General features: G+C 47.4%; 1 protein-coding gene across 1 annotated transcript in view; it reads right to left on the reverse strand.

Moving 5' to 3' along the window:
* PROX1 (prospero homeobox 1) overlaps window positions 1-6,870 on the reverse strand; it is a 47,679-nt gene extending 40,809 nt beyond the window's left edge. Inside the window, exon 1 of the mRNA XM_068538421.1 lies at window positions 6,840-6,870. The gene's annotated coding sequence lies outside the window, so the exon portion shown is untranslated. The remainder of the gene's footprint in view (window positions 1-6,839) is intronic.
* Between the last annotated feature and the right edge of the window lie 10,782 nt (window positions 6,871-17,652).

A 17,652-nucleotide genomic window follows, 5' to 3' on the forward strand; every position in this document is an offset into this window, starting at 1 on the left:
TCTATAATCTGCCAAAATAACACTTCAAATGCCTGAAGAAGCTCTTTAACATACACCATTTGTGAATCTTATATTTTGTGCCAAGTTAAAGGATCAAAAAAACACAGGGGGAAGAAAAAAGGCTGAAGGAAGATATATAAAGAAGAAAGAAAATAACATCAATTAAATATGTGAGAAAGGGAAATACCGTCTCTGCATATGAACTTCCATTGTATCTTGGGAACACAATATAAAAAGGCACTTGCATTTTATAAAAGGCACTTGACACTTTTTGTGACGTTAACCAGTGATGCTAACCCCAAATTTTGTATAAATGTTAAGATGTCGCATCTTTTTGCTTACAATGAACGTTTTATGAAGAAAATGAAAATATTTTTTTTCACACAGGGTTTATCTAATATTAAACTTCACGTTTGCTTAACAGAGCACATCTTCACAATAACAGGGTCTATTGCCAAAGGCAGCGTGCAGAGTGTTTGGAACAGCTCCCATCTCTTTCGGTTCACCTGTAAAAACATCTACGTGCTCCCTAGGACTGCATCTGTGGCTAGTTTTAAAGAATGACTATCCATGCAAATAGGCATAATTTCAGCATGAAATAACCTGTAAAAATCAAGAAAATGCTCAATGCTTAGATGGCCATGTGTATTTTTTTAAGCGACAAAGATTTCATCATGTAGCCCTTGTTCTCAGTTTTTATATGAAGATAAAACATTTAAATAAAGGCTGTATCAGAGTGTCAAGAAAGCAACATGATGCTTTTTTGGATGCTTGAGGGTAAAATACTTTTTTGTGTGCCTCAGGATAAAATTTCCTGAACTTGGAATGGAAACAGATCTTGATAACTCCAATATATAGGGTTCAAAATTGAATTCAAGATGATTGTGACCCCTCACACATTAATAAATGAAATTGGTTTCAGGAACACAAAAATGCAAGGGCAAATATTTCACTAACATGTTAGATCTGATAAATCAGGTGCAGCTGTCAGGTGAGAGAAAGAAAAAAGGGGAGACGGAGACAAACAAGAAAAAAGATGAATTATTTTAAAGCTCAGAAAGACTTGCATATTGAGGTGGGATGTCTTTGTGAGGAGGACTTTGTGTGTGTAGATTAGCTTTTCAAAAATAGAGTTTATTGCCATTCTTTAAAATTTTTACCTCTTGTCTTTTTGGGTGCAAATCATTTTCTCTTTAATATCACCTGAAAAGCACACAGATCACCAATCAAAATGTTGAACAAACTTTCTGCAGTATTTTCTTCCCCTGTTCCTCTTAACATCCAATCTGGGTTTTCCCCCTACCCATCCTTGCTACAGGAAGAGCATCTCTGCAACAGAGGCTCAGAAACAACACTCTGGTGTAAGGGATGAGCACAAGGTCATCCCCAGCCATCCTTCCCTTCCCAGCTGCCATTTACTTCTGCGTCAACTGCACTTCCTCTCATCTAGCCTAGGTATCAACAGCTGTATCCCTACCTCATGCCTGAGCCAAGGGGAAGGCTGTGCTCTTCCTAAGGTAGAAAGAAATCATATTCTCATCTTCAGTGGAGAATACATGTTAATTAAACGTGCTTGTTGGGTCTTTTAAGAAGAAAATATCCTGTAACTTCTTTCAAATTCACCAAACGAAACTGATTTTTGCAATTTTCTCTCAACTGGTCAGCATTCTTGGATTAAATAATGATTTGTTTCTGTTTGGGGCTAAGAAAATTTAAATGCTTTTAAGTCTTATTGTAAAATGTACAGCTGAGACATAACAATCAGGACAAAACAAATGAGAAAACTAGGAAAAATTATATAATCCAGCAAGACAAGGCATGATATTAGTAGGCGTGAATAAATAGATCTCTATGTATAGCTTTGACCTAAACTCAGAAATAAAGGTATAGTAGTCATACACATTGGGATAATAACCCATGAAGGCTATAGGCAAGATTAAATAATTATAACTGGTTGACTGTAGTACTTTATTAGCATCATGTTTCACAACCAAGATGATATATATATATATATATATATATATATGAATATTTTGCCGCATAAGAAAATGCATTGTTAAATGACTATAATGTAAATTAAATCACTTGAAAACATTTTCAAAGGTGCTTCCATGATTTCCCAATTCAGAATTTAGAGAATGCTATGGAATTAATTTATCACTGATATCATCCTGTCCATTAAGATTTTTAAAAATTCCTTTATTTCTCAATATATGTACTAAGCCATATGTTTCAACTACAATTATTATTGATTCTCATATTTTAATTTTTATACTAATTTTGAGTTTAACCCAGCAATATGAACCTTTTGATCAGCACTGGTGAACATCAATATCAGCAAGTATGCAGAAAAATACTGACGTAGCATTTGAACCCAAATGTATTATCGATTGGATACACATATTCTATTCCTGTAAACTCCTCTGTAATTAATATGAAAATCTACATAGAATATTTTTATTATTAAATATTGTGTTGTACCACTTGGCATCTAACTACATAAACACTTGAATAATTCCTATACGAAGGGTATCTTAACATTAGCAGATTCCCCCCAGAAAAAGATAAGAACGTTCAACTATGATCAAGTCAGAGTTTAACTACTCCCAAAGATTCTTCATTAAAATCTGAATTATCTGAAGAATGTCAGATAATTTAACATGGAGAATCCTAAGGAAGCTGATGACAACGTTAGTAGAAAAGAATTTTCAGGGAAGCATTTCAAAGGAACACTGCAGTGTGAAGTAGAAAGTGGTGAAGTGTTCTGCTTTAATAAAGAAGTTATTTGGGGAAGGGGATGCAACTTCTCTGCCTCGATCTGGAGTCCAGATTCTAGACAAAGAAGTGATCACTATGATTATTACTCAAATAGTTCAGTCAAATCTTTCATGAGAAGGGGAAGGGTAAGGTTGGCATGGTTTCCTGCTTGGATTATTTAGACTATCTGTCTTTGTTGATAAAATGATTTGAAGAAATTGCTCAAGCCTACACTTTACTTCTTTTAGAAAACAACCTTTGAGTGGGCCTCTGATCTACTTGGGTCAAGCCGGTTATGAAACTGCAAGTGAAATAACACTAACAAAGAACCTGGTAAATCCATCTGGAAATCAGTAATTCAAGGGGGAAAATCAGATGATTTGATTTAGGTACTCCCTCACCCCTGCCCCTTACCAAGCTGTCCCCTTCACTGTATTTAAGAGTTCATTTCTGCTAATTAGCAACTTTTCCTTTGGAGATGTTTCTACTCACTATCAGGCTAAGAAAGCCTTTGATGTTTATTGTGAAGAACCCACTTGACATTAGTTAATACTTAAATTAACTAACATTGTATTGTCAAAATCTTATATCAGGCTTAAATTTTCCTATGATAATAGAGATCTCAAATCAGAACCATTTTATCTTAAATTCCTCCATTCTATCAAAAATTTCATACATTTTTCACCTGCAAGATGAACACAGAATATTTTCTGAGACATGCCTAAAATATTAAAAAGTAATAATTCACCAAATTAGTAAATAAAAGAGAGTGAGAAATAACTTCAAGAAGAAACACTTACATTTATTTTTTTCTGAAGAGAATTGAAATTCTCTAAATGTTCTTTGAAGCTTTCGAATACACCAGGCAATAAGGTTTTAGAAATTCCTTATGTATATGTCCTTTCCAATTTATATAGATACCTAATTAGAACCCAGTAATAATATATCATGCACAATCCATCTTCATATTATAAAATCAGTAACATTTTATAATCTTTTGTTAATCTTGAACCTAAATATTCCTTATATTTACAGTTGCAAATGCAAAGCAATGCCTCTAAGAAATTCATGAAAAAAGGCCTATTTCACTTCGAACAAATAAAGAGTACGCCTGGCAGCTAGGTTATGTTTTAAGATTGTAAGTGCTACTTACAGAGGAAAGATGCAAGGGAATGAATAAAGTGAGAACAAAGATGCATGTTAGGTATGCATGACTTTTTCCCCACAAGGTCTTGGTGATTAAACTAAATAGAATTCTGCATAATGGACACATAAAAATATCAATAAGTGCCAAGCACAGATAACCCTTATTAAAAATAAAGCAAATGACATATCCATAGATGACATTTTAGTTATGAAAGAACTTCAAAAGCATCCAAAGAAAGTATTAGGAGGAACTTGGATGTTTAAGTCAAAAGAATAAATGACACATATTATCTCATTTTCATGAAACAAGGATGATCACCCAAGCCACCAAACCAACCAACAAAAACCATTCACCATCTAATCTATTTCTATGCAACTCAAGAAGAAGACTGTTTAAAGAAAAAAAATTAAAAGGTCAGATTTTGAGAATCCATATACAGTGCTTACACTGAATGCTCAATAGCTTCCCTCACACATGAAGCCACAGTCCTTACTTTCATCTATTTTACTATTGCAGAAACAGGTCCATGTTGTAGCACATGGACAGGTTAACCAAATTACTCCCCTTTTTCTTCTTCACCAGCCACAGCCCATTTCATTTTGAAAATGCTCAGAAGTTCTTGCAAGAAACTTCAGAGAACTGACTGCCTACATCTTGCATCAAATAGAAAAGCACAGTTACCTCTCACATACTTGAGATTTTCCTTCTCCATCAAAGTAATAACTAGGACATCTGGCACATGTCTGGTACAATGACAGGCTCCTTCTACTTTATGAGAGTATTTAACATACGACCTGAAAGAGTTTATGCACATACCTATTCCTTCTGGGCAGGGAGAAAGCATGCTAAAGAAGATAAGCTTTAAAAACATAACACTTTCAAACTGACTTTGGTATTCTTGGCAGTTACACACAACACCCATGGATGTCCAAAACATACACACACACACACACACACACACACACACACACACACGACGCTCTCACTACTCCCCCCGAATGCCCCCAAAGACCTGGGAAATAGGCGTAAACCAGAGGGAAGCAAAGGGAAAGTCAATCTCCCTCCACCTGCTGCCTGAAGTGGGGGTACTTTCAGCTGCCTGGCAGACAGGAGCCCGAGACACAGCCTCAGCAGCAGCCTGCCAACATCCTTAAGAAAAATAAACAAACACATACCAACTTGTCCTCCACCCCCAACCAAAGAACTCACATGGCAGGGCTCAAAACATAACAACAGCGCAGTTCCCATTAGCCTGGACAATCCTATTAACCAAGGCAACCATAAACCCATAAACCTCCACAACCCTGGAGCACACCCTGAGGTCTGGAACTGTACAGACACACACAGACACAGAGGAAATTTGCACCTGTCTTTCTTGACATAACACACCTGTCAGGCCCTGCCCATGGCGCAGCTCTCGGCTAATAGACCTTTGTCTACCTAATCCAGGAAAGGACATTATTATAATTTTTTTTTTTTTTTTTTCGTAAAGGAGGTTATAGATGGGAGAGAAGGGGTGGGGGGTGAGAAAAAGAGAAGAGACTTCTAGCCTTGACTTTGAGAGCAGGCCACCCTGTGCTTGCACTGTTATTATAAGCTCAAGGAGACAACACAGACCTTCTGGGAAAAATAAAAACAAGCAGGTGAGTTCCCAGCCTTCCCCCCAGGCGGAGTGGGTTCTGGATTGCCAAGAACAGAAGTTTCACACTCCAACCTGCCTCCTTGGGCTATTTAAGACTGTCGCTCAACCCCTCCTCCCAGTTCTTCTCTCGGCCAACCTGGAGGACTCTCAACTTCCGAAAAAAAGCTGAGAAGTGGCGGGAGACCTGTGAGTCTCTCTCCAAAGCTACTCCCCCTTTACCTCCCTCCCGCCCCCCCGCCCCCCTCACCTCGCCCCTCCAATCCATACCCTCCACCTACGTTCAGTTTTAGCAGGAGGAGTAAGCGGCGGGCACAGCAGAAGAACCAACAATTTGCTAAACTGGGCTTTGGGTAATGTCTCCCCCCAACTTGCCCCCGTCGTCCCCCTCCTTGCCTGTTCAGGCAAGATAGCAGCTCTTCCCGCCCCCTCACTATTCTTCCCAGTAACAATCACTCTCACCTCTTCACTCCTCCCTCTCCAGTCCTCCGAAGTGGGGCAAAATTGCAGGTACCACCCAGACGAACCAAGATCAGATCGAAGCAGCCCAACCACGTCGACTGCCAGCGATGACTGCGAGCACATCCGCTGCCCAAGAGCATCCTCTACCCCAACCCGGACCTCGATCCTTCCATCCTCCCGCCGCGCTTGGGCCCCAGTCCTCCCACCACAGGACCCCTGAGGCTCCCTGTGCCACCTTACCCTACTCAACTTGACCTAGCCCTGGGTCCTGGGAGCACAGGGGAGGGGCGCCGTGCTCGTTTCCCAGGACCATCTCTCCATTGCTCCAACCCTGATTTCAACATTTCGGCTTCGACAGCGTTTTGAGAGGAAAGTAACAGAGCGCCCCCCCTCCTCCTCCCTCTCCCTTCCTCCCTACTCCCTGGCCCTCTGCTGGGGTTAAAAAGGAGAAGTGAAAGGTATGCAAATGACAAGCAAATTGGAAGATCCTGGAAGAAAGGCAGCTATAATAAACAGGACAAAGAGCAAGGACGTGGGGACTAGCCCAGGAGTTTTCACCGGGGGAGATGGGAAGGATGAGGCTGGGAGGAGAGCGGGGATCCAGACGAACAAAAAGCGACCCGGTCCCCCTCGCAGTCCTCTCTCCTGAGAAGAGAGGGCAAGAGAAAGAAGGAAAGGAAGGAAAAGCCTCCTCACCCTCCAGAAACAGTACACAAAAGGTGACAAGATCAGCGACAAGTCCAGCACTATCAGCCTCCCCCCCCCCCTCGCCAACACCACCCCCCAGCCACCAGCAGGAAAGAGAAAGAAAGAAAAGCCAAGCGGATCACTTACTCGTAGGAACTGGGAGGAGCGGAGCGCTGAGTTCCACTGAGGCTTCTGCTTAGAAACTGTTTAGACACTATTTTATTATGATTCATTTAAAGAACACCATTTTCTCCTGGGGAGGGTGGAAAGATGTTTACACGAGTATGAGTAATGGGAGTCTCTTTTCTTTTCTTCTCATTCAAGAACAAGCCGGTACAAGTGATTCTGGAAAAGGGGAGGGGACTCGCGAGGGGGAGAAGATACTTACTCGGTGCAGAGAGCAGTGGGACCGAGCCTTTTTTGCAGGCGGAGAGAGGAAAACACGCGCGCGCACACGCACGGTGAGATCTTGCGGGTGATGAATATGATAATTGGACAAGGGACGGTGAGTCCGTGCGGGAGCGCGCGAGCGGGCCGACGGGGAGAAGGAGGGGAGAGAGAGGAGAGGGTGGGCAGGGAGAGGAGAGGAGGAGAGGAGGGAAGACAAGAAGAGAGGAGAGAGGGGAAGAGAAGAGGCGAGAGGAGAGAGGAGAATAGGAGAGGAGAGAAGAGAAGAGAGTAGAAGAGGGGAGAGAGGAGAGGAGAGAAGAGGGGCGAAGCGGAGAGGGAGCAGGCGGACCCGGCGAGAGCTCTTTTGCGCCGCTCTGCTTTCCCCGGCTGCAATGGTGTATTATTTCAGAGCGCTCCCTCAGCTGAGGGCTCCGCTCCACAACAAGATTTACTTTAAGACACAGCTGAAGGAAACAGGAAGACTGCACGTCACAGTCTGACTGACGTACCCGGCCCCAGCACCCAATCGCGAGGCGCCTTCGGATTCAAGGGGGGATAGCGAGGCAAGAGAACTTGGGAGGAAAAAAAATATAAAAGGGGTGGGGGTGAGGGGCTGGGAGGAGAGGAGGGGAGAGGGGCCCCGCGCTCCCCTCCCCCGCCTCCATCCCCGCCCCCACCCCCCCTCACCCGCGCGCAGCCACTGCTTGGGGGCGACCGGATCGCCGCGCCCGGGCCGGAGCGAGCCATCTGCGGGCGCTGTGCAAAGCCGGCGACCGCGCGAGCGCCGCTCAGCTCACACTCGTTCTTCCAGGACGCAGGTCTTTTTTTTTTTTTTTTTTTTCCCCCCTTCGTTTCCCAGATACAGCTGATCGAGTTCGCTGAGCGGCAGAGCGAGTGAGCGCTCCTTGGACAGGGGTGGAGGAAGGCACAGAAAAGTATACTGGAGAAAAAGTGGAGGTTTTAGGGGTGGGGTGGTCTAAGAGGAGGGAGTGAAGATCCTCAAAACTTTCCACTTTTTAAATGATCATAGCTAGTATCAGGAATACATGTCACCCTTGCTTCCTTTTAAAGGAGAGGTGGACAAGAAAATACAGGTAGGTTTGGGATTAAAATAATAGGTGCCAGAGGTTTCACACCGGCTCCGCTGCATCTGATATAAGAAGACCAGTATTGGCTGAATCCCAGTCAATCTCCCGTCAAAATTGTTAGGAAGAATATTTGTCCTTGGTTACCTCTAACAACTTTATTTGGATTGTAGGTACAGCAACCTTTAGGGGAAAAAAAATGTTACAAACATTACCACGCGATTACTGCTCAGTAACTCACTCAGCCCAGAATGATTAAAGAGAGAGGTTTCAAATAGGATTTACACAGTTTTGACCTCTGGGTAACAAACTTTAAAGTATACTAGGTAAGAAATTTCAAACGCTTAAATTTCGGGCTTCTAAGTCAAGCCATAGAAAATTCACTTTGGTTTGACATTTCTTGGACGAAAAATAACCAGCAAGACTTCTTGAGATAACGTGGCTCTTAAAGGGCTTCTTGGGATTTGAAAGTTGCTAATGCTGAAGCGCAAGCGCCCAGCCGCAGCTAGAATGTCTCTTTCACCGGGCACAGTAAACGGCTTTTAATAAAGCAACTGCGCTTATGACTTAAAGATCCTATAAAAGCTAGGACTTGCAAGGGCTGCGAAGCAGAAACATTCATACCTAGTGGATAAGACACTCATGTTTTGGTAGGATGGGGACAAGTATTTTTCGTGTGTCCCTCGAATTTAATCAGATCAAAGGTTGAATCGTGTTGCGTCGTGACAACAGAGTGTTTGTGAAGTGTGTTACAAGTATACTGGCCGATCATTACCACCATCTTCTGCAACACACGCACGCACACACTTTTCCTAGGACACTTACAGTCTCAGCCTCAAATTCATCAAACTGTGAAGTCAAATCTTTGAATAAGAATAGTGATGGTACTATGTTCGAGTCCATACCCTGTAGGAAACTTTTGGCACGGGACTCAAACATTGAAAAGAAGAAGAAGAAGAAGAAAAAAAAAAAATCAGGCCGGCCCGGTTAGGTGTTGGGGATAAGAAAAAAAAGACTTGCTTGAGCATCTCCAGCCTTCATTTCTCCCCTTTTGCCGCCTCCTGACACTCCCCCCCCACCCCATTATGGAAACAACACAGACCCTCACAAACACACTACTCACACTTCCAATGATCGGCTACTGTATCAAGTGTTCTAATTGAGAAGGGACAATTTAGGCTGGGGACAGAAATAATCTATCAACGTGCCCATTACATACAGGACGGAATAATACTTCTGTTGGTTGGGTCCTTTCGAGGGAAGCGGGTGTACTGAGCGGGGAAATGTGGGTTCTGTGAATGAATCAAGGCTACTTCCTTTCTTCTTTTTCGTCCTATTATTCTCCTCAAGTATTCCAGTATGTACATGTGAGCGCCAGCCCACAAATAAACTGGCAGGAGTAAAGGATACATGCCCTCCACACCTTAAAACCATCTGCTCAGTTTGACATTTAAAAGGGAGGAGGGCAGGGAAGGAGGAGGGGGAGAAGGGGGAAGAAAGGAAGCTGGGAGGGAGAAAAGGTTCAGACTCTGGAAGGAAACGGCTTGAACTTTAGCCCACAAGTCAATTGCACCTAGCGCTCGGGTGCACGTTTAGCACACACTACGCCCGGGAAGTGGCGGCGGGAAAAGTTCCCTGCGAGCCCCAGTAAGTCCTTTATCACTCCCGGGGGAAGGCAGGCCCCAGTCTTAGTCGGGGTAACCCGCTTGGCGAACAGGAAAGCTCCCCCACTCCCAGCCTCGGCGACGGAGGCTCGCGGCTTGCCAGCTCTGCAGCGGAGGTTCGCAGCCCGCATTTGGGCACAAGAGCGGCTTTTTGAAATAGCGCGCGCGACGCTGGACGAGCGAGCTCGGTCCACAGCCCAGCTCCGCGAGCTGCGTACGCGGAGCCCGGTCCTGTCCCCTAATGTCTAGGCGACGTACAGGCCAGGCTCCTGGCAACCTCTCTTGCCAGAGCTGCGGCGCTCTCCCGGGTCTCGCGCCGCCCTGGAGCAAGGCGTGAGGCCCGAGCCCCCTATCTCGGGCTACTCCCGGTTTGTTTTCTGATAGGCGAGAAGCGATCAGTCAGCCCCGGAGACAAGAAGTCGCCTAGATATTAGCTCCATCTCTGAAACCAGCGGCCAAGCCTAGGGTCAGTCCCTTTCTCCGCCCCAATGCCAACACAACCCCAATAACTTAAAAGTTAACACAAGTTCTGACCGGTCTTCCAACAAACCCCATCCGTGCAAGCTACATTTACTTATTTATCTGAAGAGTGATCTGTGCGTTCTTCGTCAAACTCTTGCACTTACCACTTATGCATCTGGTTCTGGGTTAAACACACTTCGCCTTGACATTTTCTCGGTGTATTTTACCCCTCCGGGTTCTTTCTTAAAGCCAGTAGGTGGGGGTAGGAGAGAAGACTGCATATAAGTAATTTAAAACCTTACAAACAACCATCAGCAGATCTTAAACAAACCAATTCTGGGAATTTCAACCAGACCAGTTGAGAGACAAACGTGGATGTTTATTTCAGGAGAAAGATGCTGGAGATCCAGCCTGGGCACACACACAGCACCATCCACCACTCACCACCACCACCACCCTGAAGAGAGGAAGAGAAAGAAATAAAAACCAACTCTAGGGTGCAGGCCGGCCTGCTTCAGGCTGTCTAGAGGCAGACTAACTGCCTGCCATGTTCTCTCTCTCTCTCTCTCAGTCCCTATGCCCAGTGTGACGCCAAGCCCAACCTGGATTTGTTCTGAATGGGGGGGAAAGTGAAATGCCACGAGATCAGTAGCAAGTAGCAGCTGCACAGTTTCTCTCCTGGGAACCCCACTGCTTAGAAGCCTCCCGAGTGATGTTTGTTTAACCAACAGCTTTCAAAGTAAACAGAAGCGAATCACTCCAAAGAAGCTGAAATATAACCCTTACAAGAATTTGGGGTCAGGGGTGTTGGCAGAAAAAGGTAATTTTTAAAATAATAAAGCCCCCACCCCCAAATCAGGGCCCACCACAAAGCCTAAAGGAGCCTAGAATTGTCATAAAAATAAAAAATTAATTGAAAGGATTCCTTACAATAAAGTGACCTCGAAGAAAATCACTCTTCTCCCACAAACACACTCCCGCGGTTAGAGGGGGTTGGTTGTCAGTGACTGAAGGGGCACACTACTACTTGATTTTATGGGAGAAGGCGAAAACAATCAAAGAGAGGTACGTTCCCTGCCCCGGAGTAGAAAGGAGTAGGCTGGGAGCTCTGCGTCGCCAACCCTGGCTCTGCCTCAGGCACCGAACTTTCCAATATCAAGATATTAACAGATGGTGGTGAGCACATGGAGGGCTGTTACTTACATAATCCAGCCACTCCGCCTGGCCGCGCTGAGCCCGGCGAGGCGCCCGCCAGGCCGCGCGCACGCCTTCCGAGGGGTGCCGTTGCCCGCCCCCCACCCCCCACCCCCCGAAATAACTTGACTTTCTCCAACCCTACCCGGCTCTTTGAGGGCTAGGATTTGGAGAGGTCGTGATTTCAGAAAAAAATACACATCGATCTGCTTGTGCTTTATCCTCTTCAGTCCACAGTAGTGAAGAAGCCAAGGGCACAGGGAAGTGAAGGGGACGCTTTCGGGGAGAACGGGGCGCTCTCCCTCCGAATCTGGGGGTGCTAGGGAGCGGGATTCGCGCCATTTACAACCCTCCTTCTTCGGCGCGGACCAGCATCTCTTTCCCTGTCCCTGAAATACAAGGGCAGTCTCGAGCTGCAGCCGGGGGGCATGGGGTGGGGTGAGGGTGTGAGTGTGAGGGGACGCGTCTGCACGCGGGGGCGCAGTGGGCAAAGTTACGCAGAGCCTCTGGGCACCGCTACACTTCCGAGCTTCGGCAGGATTTTAAGCACTGGTTCCCACGCGCGGGGAGCCCCTTTCGGGCCGGGTGGCGCCCGCTGCCTGCACGCCCTCAGAGCTTCCCCGGAGGCCCAGGCCCTCCCCGTGTGCCTGTGTACCTCCGCGTGCGTGCCCGGGGACAGGTTTGTTTGACGAGCCTCCTTCCCGCTGGCGACTCGGGGCCGCCGAAACTCGCGCGGCACACGCCTGCGTGTGTTGGAAAAGTTTCGGGTCGGGAGGGAACGCTGGGAGTCTCCTCTCCGGCCCCAAGGCGGCAATGGGGCTTCCTCGCCTGCAGCTTCCTCCCGGTCTCCTCCTCCCGCCCGGCCCTTCCTTCCTCGCCTCGGCCCCGCGCTAGGTGTCGCGGCCTCTCTGGCCCGGAGACGTCGCGCGCGAGAAGAGGCGGCCGTGGCGCCGCGCTGAGGGCGGAGGGCGGAGGGCGCGCCCCTCCCTCCCGCGTGCCCCTTGGAGTGTGGGTCGCCCCGCGCCAACCCCGCGGCCCGGGCCTTTCCCGGGGGCCTCCGCACGGCCCCGCTGACCCGAGCTGGGCACACGCCGGACGCAGAGAGCAGCTACCTGCTCCCCGCGCGCCGCGTAGCTGGGAACGTCCGACGCCTCCGGGGCCGCGCGGCCCCGCGGCCGCCCCTGCCCACGCCGCCAGCCTGTTGCTGCGGGGCCGAGGCGGCGGCGCGCCGGTGGACGCGCTTAACCTGGGAGGTTGGGGCCACCGCCGGGGACCCAGAGAGGGGCGGGGACCTCTGGAGGGCTGGAGACCTCCCCTTCTGCCCACCCCCTTTATTTCTTCGGTCTAAGGATATTTGGCCGTTACTCCCAGCTTCCCTTTCTTCTAAGTCAAGGGTGTGAATTCGGAGGAGATGCTCTTTTCAGGGGCTTTGATGGTAGGATTTAAGTAATCCCTACTGCCCATCTTACAAGGTTTTTATTCAGGACGCCAGTGAGTTAGAAATAAATAGGTGTAGGCCAGGCGCACGCAGGGAAAAAGAGAAGGAAGCTCCCAGTTTGGATTTCTTTGAGGGGAGAGAGTGACTCTGGAAAGTTGCATTTTGTTTAAATTAGAGCAAGACAAAGTTGAAAGCCAGATTTCTATAATTTTTCTGGTAATATTTCTTTTATGAAGTATCTAAGTGTCTGTTTGTCATCATTTTGAGATCAAAAGGAAAATCCATATGCTGCATAGTTTTTCAAAATTGCTATTTATATATGTTTTAAATGCTTTATCCAACGCGGAGAAGGCTGCTCAGAGGCAAGGCTGGTGACAGGGATAGCGGGCTGGTTTGAGGTGGAGGAGCGGTTCCCAAGACGGGGCTAGTCAACAGGAATCACCAAGGAAGATGTTCAAAAATAAAGATTTCTGGGCCCCTGCCAGCTAGGCAATCAGCAGGAGGACGTGGAAATCTGGGGGTCATACTGTGTTTCCAGTTAACTGCTCAGCCAGTCGCTGCCTCTGTGACCGTGGGTGTGTCACTTTATCTGAGCCTCAGTTCTTTTTATCTGTTAAATGGGGATAGTATCCAACTCCTAATTGTAGAGGGTTTTACATAAGTAATATTGTTCAGCACATGACTGGTGCTCAGTAAAAATGGAACCTATTTGGTCTACAAATGTGTGTTCTTCACACTTGCGCTGACCCGTACTCCTCCTGCACAGAGCCCTCTCCCACCCAATATTTTGGCGAAGCTAAGTGGACTGTCATTTGATGTGTACGTGTATGCACATTTTAGCTTATGCATACTTGCTACTTTGGACACTTTATATGCTCACCTCTCACCTTTTAAGCCATAAAAAATAGCATTGGTGTATGTTTGGAAGCTAGGCCCGGTGCTCTTGGACTTAGAACTGTCCATCAGTCCCACTGGCAGACAGGAGGCATTTACCGATGTGAAATCCATCTTTCTTTCTTTCTCTTTCTTTCTCTCTCTCTTTCTTTCTCTTTCTTCCTCTCTTTCTTTCTTTCTTTTTCTTTCTTTCTTTCTTCCTTCCTTCCTTCCATCCTCCCTCCCTCTCTTTTCCTTCCTTCCTTCCTTCCTTTCTTTCTTCCCTTCTTTCTTTCTTCCTTCCTTCCTCCCTCCCTCCCTTTTCCTTCCTTTCTTCCTTTCTTTCTTCCTTTCCTTCCTTCCTTCCTCCTTTCTTTCTTTCTCTCTTTCTTTCTTCCTTCCTTCCTCCCTCCCTCTCTTTTCCTTCCTTTCTTTCTTTCTTTTCTTTCTTTCTTTCTTTCACCTTCCCTGCTTTATAGATGGCAGACCTTTCCTACAGAAGCTGCCTGTCCCACCAACAAAACCACAGGACAAAAAGTTCTATTCAAAGAGGGAACAACAAGAAGGCAAAAAAGGGCAACATTCCTAGGTAAACTAAAACAAGTGTATATCATCTACCATATGTTTTTACATGTGTGAATGAACAAGTCCCCCAAATCTGTCATGTAAAATACAACCCTTCTTAAAATTATGTTCGATCCAATGAATAGGAACACACCCCAAGGTAATTAAGGGAGAGCCCAGCCAAAGACAGCTGTGAGAAGGGAAAGAAAGATAGAAGGGAAAGAAAGATAGGCGGGAAGGGGCCATCGCTGGCTATGACTCTGCAGCAGGGTGAGGGGAAGAAAGCCAGAGGAATGGAATGGGCATAACCAGCAGAGAACAGATCAAGAAGGCTGACAATTTTAGAACTGGAGATGGCTGTGAGTGGCTAATTAAACATCCCAAGGAAGGTGTTTTGCTGGTATCCTCAGAAGGCTTGAGATTAGTAATCACTGCCTACTCCTGGGTTAAGGAAGAGATTTCCCACTTGGGGCACCCGAGGGCCCAGCCCCTAGTGAGTGAGCTCAGGGGCTGGGAGTGGGCACCCTTTACTCTCTGCATGAGGGAAAGCCCAAGCTTGATCCCTACATGCCTGTCCTTCCAGCGTTTGTGGATATCTTTGGGCCAGTGTGGAAGATTCCTGCTCTGTGACTACTGGGGGTGAGAGAGGGCTATGTCTGTGACTCTAGGGGACAAAACAAAGGCCCTCAACAACCACAGAGAAGCACACATCTGGAGCCAGGCTGTAGGGAGACAGGTATCAGATTCTGGTTCCTTACTCCCAAGCACCCTCCTGGTGGTGGTCGTGGTGGAAGGAGTACTTTTGCCTATTCTTGTAGGGGAGGAGGGCAGGGGCAGAGGCTGAGAGGAAGATGTGGAGGAGCAGGGTGGGGTGGGGGGGTGGGAGAAGGGGGGTGGGAGGGGAGCGTGTAGGAGGGTGCCGGGTAGGGGTGAGGGGAGATTATAGGTGAGGTGGGTGGAGGTGGGGACTAGGTGTCCTGCACAAGGTAAGGGGCGGGGTGGGTAGCTGGCAGTGGGGCTGAGGGAGTGGAGTTCGGGGGAGAGGTGGGGTTGGGAGTGCGAGGGCCAAAGCGGATAACTGGAGGGGATGGGGGGTGCAGGAGGTCGGGGGTGGGCGAGGAGGCTGGGGGGTGGGGTGGCGGAAGGGGTGTGAAGTGTGGTTCGAGGGACGGAGTAGGAGGCGGCAGCGAAGGCGAGGCTGGAGGCTAAATCGGACCCTTGCTCGGGCTCGCGGGAAGGGCGCCTCCTGCCAGGCTGGCGAGGCTCTGGAATGCTCTGGGTCACCCGCTGATCCCGGTCGGCGGAAGGCCTCGGGCAGCCCCCCTCCCGGCAGCCGCCTCTCGGGGGCGGGCAGCCCGGGCTCCCCCGTGCGCGGCGCTGTTGGTGCGCGTTCCCGATCCGGAGGGGTCTCACCGTGCGTCCCCGACCCGCGGCTCCCCGCGCTCCGGCTCCGACTGGGGGGGTCCCCCCAGCGCCCCGCACGGGCTCCGGGCAGCCAGCTTCCTCCTTCCGCCCAGCTCCACCTCCCCTCCAACCCCATCCTAGGCCCCAGGGTGGCTCCCTCACTCCCCCAGGTCCCCGAGTCCCCATCCTTTTCCCTCCCGGGGCAGGCGGAGTTCACCTAATCTTCGGGGGTCTCAATGCTAATCTTCGGGGGTGGTGCCTGGGGGGAGAGGGCAGGAGGGGCTGCGAAACCCAAAGTGGGTTCAAAGAAGATAATTACTGTTTGCAAGACACTGCTGAGCGTGGCAGTTGGTGACCCTGTTGAGAGAGCGAGTGGACCGGACGATTTTGGTTCTTATCCAACACGGAGGGACAGTTATGATGTGTTCGATTTAGCCAGGTTTCTGAAACCTCGATTCGGAGCAGGAGTCTAAAGGAATCTGGGTGAGGGACAAAAGTGTCAACACCTCCTTCTCTCCGTGTTCCCAAGTGGTCTTTCTGCGAGAATATGGGAGGGAGGGGCATAGGCATAGTGATGAGCAGTGATAGATAATTCTAGCATCTTCTGAGCACTTCCTACCTCAGAACTGCGCCAGATGCTTTATGTCCAGCACTTCCATTTTCTTCTAAAATGCCATAGACTCTAAGACACACCATCCATTTAAATGTGCCCTTTGGGAGAAAAGGAAAACATAATGACCTTAAATGCACAATCGATTGTAGGACATATTGATTTCAGGAACATAATAAAATATGAGAAAAAGTGAACCTTAGCAGTGAAGAAATAAGTACATTAGGTGTAGTTCTCCCAACAGCCCTGATGAGAATTATCCCTGCTGTACTGTATGGATGAGTAAACGGAGACGGGGAAGCTCTCACCACCTGCTTAAGGCCACAAAGCCGGAAAGTAGCCGTCAGAATCGGAACACAGGTTTGCCTGCCTTCAGAGCCGGAACAATTCCTCCTAGGGCACAGGGCCTCTGCAGGGATGGGGCTTTGTCAGCTTCTTCATAGCCCAGGTTCTCTCTTGACCCTTTTACCATCAACACTCCCTCCCCCACCCTCCAAGTTATGGAGATTTCCAGGAGGACAAAGTAATTCATTTGGGGGAGGGGGTACAAAATAGTCAAATTACATTTTTCAGATTCAAATAAAGTCTTTAAAGGGTAAAAACCATGCAAGCCAGGTTTTGCTGTGCACCGCAGGAAGTCGAATTCAAGGATCCCTGTATTGCTGAAAATAGAATTGTAAAAAATAAAAAGGGGTGGAGGGAGAAAGTGAATGAAACTAATCCTATTAAACGTGGTAGCATGTTTCTGTGGCACGCAGGGAGAGATTAAGCACAGGAAAGGGAATAAGTACTGCTTCAGTTTCACTAAACTAATGTGACAACTTGTCATTGGAAATCTTTGCAGCTTGTTAGTAGATGACTAGCTGATTCAGAAGTGTTTTCTATCATTCCCTTTGTGTCTCCCATGAGTTTTGTTTCTTTTTTCAATTTTCTTTCTTTTCCTGTTTCTTTCTTACCCATGCTGCTCTATTTTGCTTTTTAATCCTGCATGTCTCCTTCAAGTCAAAACATTTAGCTGGCTCTAATCAAGATTTAGTTTTGAAGATGCCCCTTGACCTTGTCTTGCCCAGAGAAGCCCCAAAGGGGACTCACTGCTCTCCATCCTCAACCTGGGGTCTGTCTTGTGGCTTGAAAAACCAAGCTTCTGGGGAAAACCTCTCATTTCAGATTTCAGATTTCATTTTTCTGCACTCCTTCTTCTTTTCTTCTCTTTCTTTCTTTTTTGCTTTATCCTTTTATTCTCTCCTTTTTGCCTTTCATTTTCATCCTTTTTTCC

The sequence above is a fragment of the Eschrichtius robustus genome, chromosome 3 (genome assembly GCF_028021215.1).
Source record: "Eschrichtius robustus isolate mEscRob2 chromosome 3, mEscRob2.pri, whole genome shotgun sequence".
Classification (NCBI taxonomy): Eukaryota; Metazoa; Chordata; class Mammalia; order Artiodactyla; family Eschrichtiidae; genus Eschrichtius; species Eschrichtius robustus.